Genomic DNA, 13,783 nt, shown 5'->3' with positions numbered 1-13,783 from the left:
TATTAGAAAGAAACAAAATGAATACATTTAGTAATACCAAAAATTCACTTATAATAGCATACACACAATCTCTGTTTAAAAAATACCTAATTCTCAGAAGACAGTTTTAAAAAGAAAACTATAAATAAATAAGAGTATAGGTGGCTCATGACTCTGATAATTTTGAAGGTTATTTATGAATGAAGCTGTAGGTTTTCACTAGAAACAAATGCCTATTTAACTAGAAGTCCTCGGTCAGATCTAACAAAAGGCATCAAAGATGCTGGAAAAAGGGTTCTTATCACAGCTGACATTCTGAAAAAAGTGATCTCTTAGATCCTTCCTGACATTCTCAAATCTTTGGGTCCATGATTTTCTGAAGTTAGCTTTGAGGAGTGGTGGAAATCAACTTATTGTATAATGGTTGCAGATTTACAAAAAATAATTACAATAGCATGATTTCAAATCAAGAAAGAGCAATCAGTAACTTCTTGATCAGGTATTCTCAAAATGGGTTACCTTTGGATCCACTGTTACTTTCCAGAAATACTTTTTACAAAATGGCAACTGGAAAACTACATTCAATGTTTTTCAAGATTAGTTTGATGTGCACTATATTCAGAAATTTCTACATAGAAAAACAGAACATACACTCAGTGTTTTAAGGTCAGGAAACCCAGTTATAGTGTTTTTCTGAACTAGAAAGTGTGATAATTCTGTTTTAGTTCATGGCATTTTTAGTCATTTATTTAGAATGCAAGACTGTTTATGGCATAGACAATACTATACAGATCATTTATCTTCCAGAATACTGGACAAAATGCATATTTTTGAATGGAATGTAGCTTACTAATATAAAATGTTTATAGTAATTAACCTAAGGAATTCATGATTTAAATTAATAAATATTGTGTAGATAGAGCAACAATATTTGGTAGTGAAGAGCAGTGGGAAAGAATATAATGAAAATTGCAGGAAATTTTAGTTTTAGTTCAATCCCAATATATCTTTCCAACACTTGAAAATGTTGGTGATTTTCATCCCCTTTGTTCCATATCGAACATAGAATACACATAAACTTTATACTTCATGGATCGGTTATACATTTGCAATAGTAATAAGTTAACATTTACTGAGTAATCTTAATGTGCCAGATATTGTTCACAACATTCTATATGTAGTCATCCATTTATTCTTCTCTGCAGCCCTTGAGCTCAGTAATATTTACTGATAGGACGACCAAAGCATATGTGGTAGAGCTGAGATTTGGCCCCAAGTATTTTCAACATGACTGAGCATCTACAGGTAAGTGACTTTCAAAGTTTCTTATCCAGAAGCAGTCATGTGAAACAAGCTCTTTATAGATAGCAACATGCGGGGGCGCGCGCGCGCGCGCACACACACACACACACACACACACACACACACACATGCGTGCATAACGGGAACAGTTTTTAAAATGATAGGAGCCATGTACTTTAGATATTTTTCTCACCACTTAATTTTTAAAATTCTAGTCAAGACCCACTAAATTGATTTCACAACCCACTGATATAGTTCAATCCACTGTTAGAAATAAAATATACAAGTACAGTATTTTTGCAAAGTGGGAAAATAAGGATTGCAAAAACTGAGAAAAAAAAGAAAAAGAAAAAAAGATGCAGACTCTAAGTCAAAGTATTGAGATTACAGGAGATTTAGAGTTTGGTGCGTGGTGCACAGGCCACCATGGCATTCCTCAGCAGCCACCGACAGCTGAGTGCCTGCTGCTTCCATACAAGCCAAACAGCTTGTTCATTTTGGAGGTAGTGTGGTGTGACGGGAAGAACATGTGTGTTGGAACCAAGAAACCGGAGTTTGAAGCCTGGATTTGCCAATACGATCCAAGTATTCTCAGGCAGTAATAATAATCTTCCAGAGATCAAATGTTTTTTGTCTATTGTACTAGAAAAATATAGCAAAGATTATTGCTGCCGAAAAATCACATACTTTTGTCCTATTTATGATTTCACCCACAATTGCAGTGGACAATTTTGTCTTTATCTAAGCTCAGATTCACACTGATGGAGTCCCATTTCTAGATCCAAACCCTGTGTCTTTTCCAGAGCTTTTGGGATCTTCTTGATCCAAAAACACATGTTCAGAGGAATTAATGCCCAAGAAGCATCTCCAACCAATCAGTAAATCCTCAACCTCCTCTCCGTGGAGCAGACAGTTTGGAAACTGTTCTCTTCCCTTCTGGGAGATCCTACAGAGTTAAGTCCCCGGTGCCTGCAGAAGATACCAGACTGTCACCCCTCACAGTGACATTCCCTTTTTCTCTGTATCACTCTCCCACTCCTTACTTATACTTTCTAGGATCACCTCACAAAGAACCTACCCAATTCCTTGTCTCAGTCTCTGCCATCAGAGTAACACAAATTACAAGAAACAAAAGTGATTTAATGGTGGTTCTGAGGATTAAGTAGCAGAAGTAGATTCTCTCTTTAGTGGAATGGCTAGTACATAGAGATGATCAAAAATTGTACATTGTTCCCAGTTGAAGATTCGATCACAGTATTAAAACAGTCCTTTGGAGGATAAAAACCAATCAGTTTGGGCCAAAAATTAATTTGAAATTTAGAACTAACATCATAGAGCTAATAAGCAGGGAGATAGAAATTCAAACCTAGGCCACACCATAGATATCTGAAACTTAGCATGTTTTTATAGAATTTAACCCAGAATTTTTTTCTAGAAGTTTATCTGAAGGGTATAATTAAGGATGTGTACAAATGACATTGTCATGCCTATAGACAATAAACTATTGCAAACACATAAAAAATACGTTTACAGATGTAGAAAGATGTTCAAACATATTGAATAAAAACAATAAGCCACATTTCAGTATGTATACCATGATTCTGTTTGTAAACATATTGTCTACAGGAATAAATGTATACATAAATACAAGAAACTAAGATTCAATGGCTATATGCTACGATTAGAAGAGCAGTTGCCCTTTCAAAAGTAGAATTCTAGGTTTCATTTGGCATTTTCTTTATGGTTCCTCTATATTTGATAATATTCTATTGTTGACATCAACATACATTGCTTGAGTTAACTTAACAAACAATACATTTGACTCTGTCACCATTGTTCTTTCAACATCAGCAAATGAAATCTTGAGGAACAGTTTTGTGAAGAATTGGAGAACCATGTGCAAATGCCCTCACTGTGTTCTGTGGTGCTTACAGCCTGAAGGAATAGCTCCCAGTTTGAGTCCTTTGACGGCACTGTCAATCCCGGTTCCCCAAAGTTAATTCAAATCAGGTGGTATTACAAGCCAGAGAGAATTTGGCCTGACGCTACCTAGGTTCTCTAAAGCTGATATTGGAGACTTGGATCTCATTTATCCATTTGTGTAATCAGAGAGAAAGGATGAAGAAGACCAGTTTAAACCCAAAGCACCATGACACTGAGACAACACCAAACACATATGTAAAGCTCAAAGACTAAGCAGAAGGACTGCAAGGTCTGACTCTGCATGAAGTTCAGGGCTCCGGTAGTAACTATCTGTAGGGACCAGCGCCTGTCAACATATCCTTGCCTACGTGCTTCATTCATCAGACATTGTCATGGTGCCACCAGTGCAGAGGGAATTCTCCAGCAAGATCTACTTATGATTTATAACAACACAAAGGTCAGGAAACTGGAGCAGCATTGTGAATTTGGGAGATGGTTAGGAGGACAGTCTAACCTCTTCCCAAGCAAAGTTTACAATTCTGATTGCAATTCTCTGATGACACCTCTCACACTGACGGGAATATATTGAGACTCATTTGGGAGCATGCTACCCAAGACGCAGTTAATAAAGTGGTCTGTGGCCTTGCTCACAATAATGATTGTGCCATAGACATCAGGGGATACTACAAAAGACTTCTACATTAATAAATAAGTGAAAAAAATCTTTGCATATAATTATCCATGTCACTGTGCCCCACTCTTCAAAGTGTGAATAATAAGGCTTGACTTTGGACTGACCCCTGTATGTGCCAGCCATTTTACATGTACACGCTTTCAATCCTGAGTGACACTATAATGAGAATGTGAGTTTTTCTTTATTTTGTAGAAGACATCGCTGACCTTCTGTAATGTTCAGCCTTTCCCTGAGTTACAGAGATGGGAGATGATGGAGCTAGCTTCCACAGGCAGATTTATGGGTTTCATACCTAGGACTGTTTCTTTTATAGTACTATGCTGGCTACCATGCTAGCACTGCCTTTGTGTGACAATTAATAATTTATTTCTAAACAGTAATCTTTTTAAATTTGTTATTACTTCTGGAAAATGATAATGAAAGCAGAGAAGACAGTGGTCAAACTGGCATTATGAAAGGAGGAAAGGCTTGCTATCTCGACAGAAGAGATAGCCTCATTCCTTTCAGTCTTCTCAATAATTTTGAACTAACTTGATACCTTCCAGCCCCAAATATTCAGGCTTACAAGTATTTCATCTCTTGCTAGAGAATGAGGGTTGCTGTATTTTCCTAAAATGCAAAAATGCAAAGTAACTACCTGGGAAGAAAGACAGTTGCATATAGTCCTCTTCTGCCAGCAGAAATGAATGAGAGAAAACTTCAAATGCACAAAGAAGGTGTTTGTGGGAAAAAAACAAGGGCAGAAGGGGCATTGAGAGAGGGTCCAATATACCCTATTAAAGGAGGAAAATAAAGGGCTAGCTTAAAATTCTCAACCAAGTAGACATAATCAGGGGATTGAGGATACAAGAAAAAGCATCAAATGTGAACATTTTCACACATGCTCTCTAGTTTCTCCAAAGTTTTCCTCATAGTCTCAAGAAAATTGAGAAGCTGGAGACTGTGCTATTAACAGAGGATAAGGTCCTTTCTGGACCAGAGATGCTGCAGTATGAACTATCCTCCCTAAGAAGGAGAGCTGACTGAAATCAGCAACCAGAGTTTATCTGATTGTTAAGAGGGTTGTGGGTATAAGATTCAGGCTGAGTTAAAAGAATATGAAGGTTAAGCTCTGGTATCTGGAATGAAGCTGCCTGAGTTTTAATTCTGCATTCACCAACTAATACCTTGGGTAAATCATCTAATCTCATTTAGTCTCAATTGTATGTTTCATAAAATGGACAAAATAATAGTCCCTACGTTAGAATACAGGCAGTTTTTTTCACTTTTCACATTTCTGATATGCACACATGCTACTTACCACAGTTTAGATAAGTAACAAAGTTCTCCAACATCACGGTTCAAATTTTAGTTGCTATGGTGCATTAACTGTGAGTAATTGCACAAAGCACAAACTTGGCTGCCTGCTTTCCAGTAACAAGCAATCACATACGTAACAGATGAGCATCATAGTCAGTGCCGATCTCTCAAAGTCCGTTGATGATCGGTCACTTGTGATTGGTGATCGGTCACTTGTGATTGGTGATTGGAAGTGATCACCAATTGGTGATGGGACTAATTGTGTTACTCAATTCATGCACAGACAACAAAGTGTGTAGTGGGGTTGCTCCCTTGTTCCAACTGATACAAACGTGGTCTTTTACAAAAGTGGGTAATTGAAAGAGGGAACTGGGCAACGAAGATGAAATTGCAGTGACGATGTGAAGTGTTAACCCTGAAAATGAAATTCAAATTGAATGCAGATGGAGTTACAGAACACACAGCTGACCTTGGGAATGTTGCCAGTGCTGCCCTTCAAGAGACTAGATATAAACAGAGGGACGTAGTAAAGGCAAACTTATCAACATAAACGAGAAAATGGATTGTGACCAATAAGGTGTAGATGTCCCAGAGGTACTGACAATGACAAAAAATCTCCACATTTGGGGGACCCTCAGAGATACTTCATGACATTGAAACTGCAAGAGATAAAATGTGAGAAGCTGAGCTAAACTGAGAAAGGAGTATCACCATTCACCAAGTCTTAGAAAACGTGACTGACTGCTCCGTGATGTAAGCCAGACAATGAGAAGGCAAGCAATGCTCAAACTGTTCTTGGTAAGTTTTCTGCAAATAAATGAAACTCTTTAGTTCTCGGTGTTTCTAATATTTCAAATTTAAAGTGTACTAAACAAATGTTAGTTTTACTATTTTTTCATATCCCTATACATTTAAAACCAACCATAAGGAGGTTTGTAATGTTTGAAAGTAATTTTTTTTCTTAAAGTCACGCAACAATTGTACTTTTCCGTATTGATTATTAAGTCTGCTTCGCAGTTTCAGATAGCAGAGACAAAGGGAGAGAACTGCCTGCATTGCTGGGAAGATTAAATGACATAAACTATGTAACTATGGGCTAGCACAATGCTTTGCCCATAGTAAATCAGAATTAAGAATAAAAAGAGTAATACTAAAATAACAGTAATACTTAAAATTGCACAAATAATGATGACAATAAATTATTATTATTGATAGATTTGATGCCAACGTAATTGTTGGAGACACAAGACAAAAGATAATGGGACATATAGGTCCTGCTTTATCCATTTTCCCCACTCTTCATTCTCTACTCAGCATATCAATCATTGGCTGGTAAACCCTGTTTTAAAACCTCAGGGATCCCAGGCTGACAACAAAGGGGACAGAAGGACAGAACTGGAAGATGCTCTGCATGCCATCCTGTGTGTCTACACTGTTCTCTCTGTGCAGCAGACCTCTCCTCAACCTTCTTCTTGTTCTCACTGGATTCTTTTTGTCTTGTTTTTAATTTCTCTCACTTTCTCCACTTCTCCACCACAGGACTGTTTTCTATGTCTAGGCTATACCCACCACGTTTATTTATAAATAAAAGTAAACGTAAGGTTTTTGTTTCAAATAATGATATTGAACAATATTGAGTTGTTGAGGCTTTTAAATCAATCCAATTATAGGAAAATAATAACCCTCATTTCAACAAACATCAAATCTTTTCAAGAAAAGGGTTTTGAACAACAGTATCTAACCCTCCTACACACTCTTCTCACCCTTAATAAATTTTTCTAAAAATAACACAATCTGTGATTAAAAGCTGTAGCTGAATTTATGTGTGATTAGTTATGAGTCAAAAAACATCCTCCTCCGCAAAGGAAAAAAGCTATGTACATCTTCATTTCTGGAGTTTATAAATTTATTTTATATAGCCAAAAAAGAAGGGTCTTTGCAGATTAAGTTAATGATATTGAGAGGGAGAGATTATCCCAGATTATCTGGATGGGATCTTAAACGCAACCACATTTATCCTTATAAGAGGAGGCAGAGGGAGACGTTACACAGAAGAGGAAGAGGCAGTGTGACTTGGAAACAGAGACTAATGGGATGTGGCCACAGGCAAGGAATGATGGCAGCCATCTGTTGCTGAAGAGGCCAGGAACACATTCCCCTTGGTCCTCCAGCCAGAGTTTGCCCTCCAGACACCACGTTTTGGGCCCAGTTATAATTATTTCAGACTTCTGGACCCAAAACTGTGAGAAAATATATTTCTGTTGTTTTAAGAAATCAAGTTTGTAGTAATTTATAGCAGCAGCCATAGGAAACAAATATATTATCTTCCTAGATTTTGCACATTATCCCAAGTATCTTTTTTGTTTACAGGGTTAATTCAAATCTACAAACACTTACCGAATACCTACCAAGTACAAGGCACCTGGAATACAGATTTGAGTAAGACGAGGCTCTTGTTTTATTGATGCTTGCGGTCTAAACACACAGGTGAACAGACAGTTACAACACAGTGTAATCATTCAAATTCTGGAACTTGGTTACAAACAATAGCATATTTGCATAGTGGAGTACTATTTGGCCGTTTAAAATGCGGTTGTAAACAAATGCACTGACATAAAAGTGTGTTCACATATATTGATATATTAAAAAGACAGTACCACTATATCATTTTGAGAGTGCATAAAAAAGGTGCAGGAAGCATATGTTCCAAGTCATGAGTCACACTTTTCCATAGCTAGTGGGTTCATAGTGTTTATTTACATTTTCTTTCTTTTTGCTTTGTGTTCTCCAATGTCCTGATGTTTAATAGTGAGGAAACAACAAGACAAGTTTGTATTCAAAATTATCTGGATTCAGAATCAGTTAGAAGCAATGTTAGGATAAAAAAGTGACATTGAGGAGGGATCTAAGAACATTGACCGGGTGACATGCCTCTTCATCAAAGCTTTGAAGCACATTAATAAAATTATACTGTCTCCTAATGACAGGGGACTTGGCCACCTAGGAGTGTACATGCCATATTTATTCAATGCTCAGATGCCATAGATCATGAACTTAAGAACAGTTTTCAGAGAGAAAAAAGACTCATTACTAGATTAATTATGCATATCCTAATCTCAAAATATTACAATGAAATAGTCTATTTTAGATTTTAGATAATGTAATTATTTTGTAAAAGTAACCTGGGCTATGCTCTGCTCAAGGCTAAAGTGAAATCATTTGGAATAAACAGAATTATTTAGAGGTTTAATGTGAGTGGCTGTTGTCCTTAACTGTCTTCAAAGTAAGGAAAGAAAAGAAATGCTGTGTCTCTCAAGCTGCACCCCCCTTCCAACCATCCCCCATCCCAAAGCCCCACCCTCACTGCCCCTTCCCTCCTCCTCACCTTCCCCACTTCTGCTTCACAGGTGCTGTCACAACAATATCCATGGTCTCTAAGTGGAGAGTTTAGAATCTCAGCACTGAGGCAGCTACAGGGAGACATTCCTCTGACTCCCAATGGATGCTTTGATATTCTACCTCGAGAGCATAGCCACTTACTGTTAATAGCTTCAGAAAGTATTTCTCAATTTGAAACCAAAATCAGACTGTGAACACATCGTCCTTTTTTAAGCTTTATAAAGCAGAAGGACTTTAAGCTGATAAACCTCCAGATGGAGACTAACATTAGTATCAATACTGCGAACTAAATTGGATTTTTTACTTTTGATTATGAATCATCTAGTTTGTGGATTATAGCTCAACCGTGTTAAACTGAGAACACCAACCATGAGAGGAAGTGTCTATTGCTCAGTACTGGAATTCCTATTTCTGTTGGTTGCTACAACCATGCTCCCCACGTTCTAAATTTGGATGCTTTGTGTTATTATAATGGCAAACTTCATCTTCCCAGGCATTATAGTTGCTGTTATGCATAGAGAGGCTGCATTTATGTGATTCTTTAAAACAATTAATGTCAGGTCCACTTTCAAGATGTGGAAACAGACACTCAGGAGATTTAGACACTAGGCCAAAGTAAGGGAGATTGAACACTGCTCAGCTGGTTTCTGACCCCAACTCTTTGTGATGCACTGATGTCTATACTGACACTCTGGCTCACCTGTGACTGTGGACAGATCTCCTGGTCTTTGTACCCACAACATTAGGTTGAATAGTCACTTCTGCAGCATAGAGGGACTAGGCTGTACAAATTGGAGTGGAATTCACCACAAGGAATGGCTCTGAGGTAGGAACCTCTCCAGTGTTTTATGTGAGCATTCTTTTGAATGCTGGTCATTTGTTCAATCTTAGGACAAAGCACTGAGTAATTAGTTGATATTGTTTTGCTGGAATTCTAATGACTTTTACTTATCATCTGTGTCTGTGCCATAACCTGGCTGTTGTGTTAAAGATTGTCTGCCTGATTATCCATAGCCTCATATGATCCATCCCCTCAATAAGTATGGAGTACCCACTCTAGGTGGGCACTAGGGATTAAAACAGTGAACAAGACAGACTAAAACCTGCAAGGAATGAATAAACAACTATTCTAGAATGAGAAAAAGTAAGGAAAGAAGGATTATTGGAGTGTCTAGCAGAAAGAAGCAATCTAAACTAGGGTCAGAAGAGAACATTCACAAAAAGTGACATTATAGTCAAAACCAGAAGGGTGACAGAAGTCAGACTGCCATGAGTGAATAGCACTCCCACCGACATGAAAAGCATGCACGTGGGCCAAATGGCGCACAGATACATGCATGCCTTCAGAGGATTTCAGGGACACTCAGAAAGGCTGAGGCCAAGGCTGGTCACCGGAGGGTGGAGGAACAGTGAATACTGATGTGGGATAGGTAGACAGAAATCCAATTATTGACATCTTTATAAGCAATTTTAAGGAGTTTTGACATTACCAAAAAACAATGAGCTACCATTGTGTGTTTTTTTGTTTTTTTTTAAAGACATGAAGTAAAATCAGACTGGCATGGTAGAGAATAAAAAAGGAGTGAAAAGTGCACAGATGCAGAAGACCAGTGAGAAGCCTGCAGTAGAGATCCTGGTATACAAACAGGGCAGCTTGGATTGGGTTGATGTCATCAGAAATGGAATAAAGCATGGAGGACATCTGAAGTTCATAGGATTGACAAGATTTGTGCTTCACTTCCTTTACATAATGCTCTTCCTGCATGTTTGTATTGTATCCCTCAGATATTTTTATTTACTGAGCACACTCTCTGTTGGCATTCACAGGCTCTTGTCCTTGAAGAATTTGCCATCTTGTTGAAAGACTAGAGTCACATATCTATTGAATAATTTTACAGTGATGTCAGACAGAAGGTAGTCAAGGCTGACAAAAAAAAAAAAAAAAAAAAGCCAGAGAAATGAGAATAATGGTTTCTCAAATTCTTAATGGCTCTATGAGAAACAGACCTGCTTCTTGCCATGACAGAAAACGAGGTCTGACAATTTGGTTTGTGAACTCATCCTAGACAAAGTGCTACATATCACATTGCTGAATATCATTATGGTCACCTTCAAAGTACTCCCCTTGGGAAGCTATGCACTGACACCAGCGCCTACTCCACCCTTCAGAGCAATTTTGGAACTCTTTTTCTGGAATGACCATCAGAGCTGTTGTTATATTACATGTGATGTCCTGAATGTCATCAAAATGTCTTCCTTTCAACATTTCCTTTATCTTCGGGTAGAGAAAGAAGTCATTGGAGGCCAGAACAGGTGAGTAGAGAGGGTATTCCAATACAGTTATTTGTTTACTGGCTAAAAATTCCCTCACAGACATTTATGTGTGAGCTGGTACATTATCGTGATGTAAGAGCCACGAATTGTTGGCAAAAAGTTCAGGTCGTCTAACTTTTTCATGCAGCCTTTTGAGCACTTTCAAATAGTAAACTTGGTTAACTGTTTATCCAGTTGGTACAAATTCATAATGAATAATGCCTTTGATAGCAAAAAAAGTTTAGCAACATCATTCCAGCAAGTTCGCGAACATAATTGTCAGAGCTTGTAGACAGGAATTAGATTTTCTGAGTGCCTAATATGTGCCAGGTATCACAACAGCACTCCGGGTTATTTTTACTTCAACCACCACTGCCCTACAAAGTTACTATCATCACCTCTGCTTTCTAGAAGGAAAGCCTAAGGGTTAGGAATGCGCCTCCGTGCACGCACATAGCTAACTGCTGACAGAGCTAGGACCCAACCTTGCTAGTCTGACTTAAAAGACTCTGCCCTTTCCAGTGTAGCACAAGACTTCCCTTTGGAGAAGAAAAACAAAAGTAAAATTTTCTGAGGAAATTCATATGATGAGAGGCTTTTTGGTTATTTTACTATTTGCTCAGAGTTATGTGATGCATATAGGTCATTTCAATAAATGGGGAATCCATTTTATAGTTAAAGCTTTAGAATATAAACAAACAAATCTAATGAGTCCATTAGATTTTGAAAATTTTAATAACACTGCTAAGGGGAACTTTAGTGCTTAAGGTAAGAGTAAAGAATAAATATAATAAATAAAAAATGCACTAGTGTTATTGAAAGTACATTTCATTTCTATTACTTATAAACAAGGAACAATAAATACATTAGTAGCTAAAATTTCAATAACATTTTTGGCAACAGTATTGTTGATAATAATTTTATTTCTATAAGAAAAAAAAACTGCAAGATAAGAAATAATTCCCTCATTGGAGTAGGTGGGACAATAATTTACCTTACAGAATACCAGGAGGACAGGTACAAGGCCAATTAGATATTCCTGACAGATTGGATCAGCAGGAAGCAGCTGGCAATAGCACTTACTTAGAAGTATCAGGGCTGGACAGGAGGATGAAAACCTTCCATACAAGGTTACTACTTGAAGTTCAGAAAGTCATTAACAGACAAAATTTAGCCCATAAGAATGGTAGGAAACAGCCAGCAGACACAGGGATTTAAAAAGAAATAATACTTCAATTAACAAAGAATTTTTTATAATAGCACCTAATAACTCCATGAATCATATTTAAGTATTAGGACGTTTCTACATTGGTGAGGAAGACCGGCAAACTATTAAAGACAGTAAGCTATGTACAATACCTTTGACTTTGAGATAGGACAGGGAGGAATGGGATATTGACCTACTGATGCTCTGGGATTTATGGAAGCACGGAAGATAGACAGGTTTCAGATTAAATGACTGGTAAATTAAGAGCCACTGGGCAGCCCTACTAAGGGAAAGATGATTGATGTGAGCTAGTCTTAGAGCAATAAAAAAGTGTAATTGGTGAGCCAGCAGTGGGAGGACTTGGACCTTAGGCAAAGACATAGTAGCATAAAGTCTATGTGGCAAACATGTAAGTCATATGGCAGATGGCTGAGGGGAGGTTAGAGAGGTGGTCAGAGCTAGATTATGCAAAGGTTTACTGAACATTCTACAAAATTAAGTCTTTATTCTGGAGTTAGATGTTCCCAAACTTTAGTGTGCAGAAGCATCACCCATCCAGGAGATTCTGATTCAAGGAGCCTGAGTTAAAGTCTAGGAATCAGCATGTAAAACAGTCTTTCCAGGCTATTTTACTACTGTGCTTCTGGGATTTCCGGTACTTCTAGCTAAGGTCACAATCCTACAAGATACTGTTGTGCAGGAACTGCTAAAATATTTTAACTGGAAAAGTTGGCCATGTATGTCCATTTATACATTGGCTTGGAAGCTCAAAAAATAGAGGTACATTGACTCCTCCATGGATTATTGCCATCATCCAGGTAAGAAGTGATGCGTGCATGCATTGAGGCTGCACTTATTAATTTATTGGATGTAGGGGACAAGAAAGAGGAAAGAATCGAAGAGGACTCCTAAATACTGGGGCTGCTGTGCAGTGAGAGCATGTGTGGGCTTGATCAGGGAAAGAGATGAGCTCAGAATGGGTTTCTTTGGCCTTTGCTCCTTTCAGATTGTGATGTCAGTTCATTTAACTGGAAGAGCTCCTGGAAGAGTTCAGGAAATCAGTATTGGACATGGGGATTTAATCATTATCAAGCTATTAGTGTTAGCTAAGTCGTAGTATGGTTGAGTAAAAAACACAAAAGAGCAAAGGAAGCAAAGCCAACATAGAATTTTGGAGAACATAGCATTTGATAAAAGATAGAAATTTGTTGACAGAGAGAAAGAGATAACCAGAAACAGACAGGAGGAAAACAAGGAGAGAAGTCTCACTGAAGACAAAAGTAAAGTCAATTCTGAGAGTCCTGCCTATAGTGTGAAAGTACTGGTGGGATGGCAGATTCATAAAGATTCAGTGTGCCTACCTACCACTTGATGTGTGTTATCATTTTGCTTTCTCATCTTGAGTACATGGCAGGGAAATTACTGTAATTTTACAGAAAGAGCTGCTGAGGCACAAAAGAGATTTGTTAATTGCCTAAGTTTACATGGGTAGTGATTGGAGAAGCTCAATTTCAGCCCCACTTCTGCCCAGCCTGGAAGCCCGTGGCCCTTCTGGGAAGCCTGTGCCCCTTCCTCTATCACTTGCTGCCTTCCTAGAAACTTGAGTGAAAGGGAACTCACATCCAGTAAGTGCAGGGGTAAATAACAGGTGATAGATTAGAGTCACT

General features: G+C 38.0%; 1 protein-coding gene across 2 annotated transcripts in view; it reads right to left on the bottom strand.

Annotated features, from left to right (window-relative positions):
• CNTNAP5 (contactin associated protein family member 5) overlaps window positions 1-13,783 on the bottom strand; it is an 807,958-nt gene that overhangs the window by 764,567 nt on the left and 29,608 nt on the right. The window lies entirely within an intron of this gene.

Source organism: Rhinolophus sinicus, linkage group LG01 (assembly GCF_036562045.2).
Source record: "Rhinolophus sinicus isolate RSC01 linkage group LG01, ASM3656204v1, whole genome shotgun sequence".
Lineage (NCBI taxonomy): Eukaryota > Metazoa > Chordata > Mammalia > Chiroptera > Rhinolophidae > Rhinolophus > Rhinolophus sinicus.
Note: the sequence above shows the minus strand (reverse complement) of the source record. Positions and strands in the feature narration are given on the sequence as shown.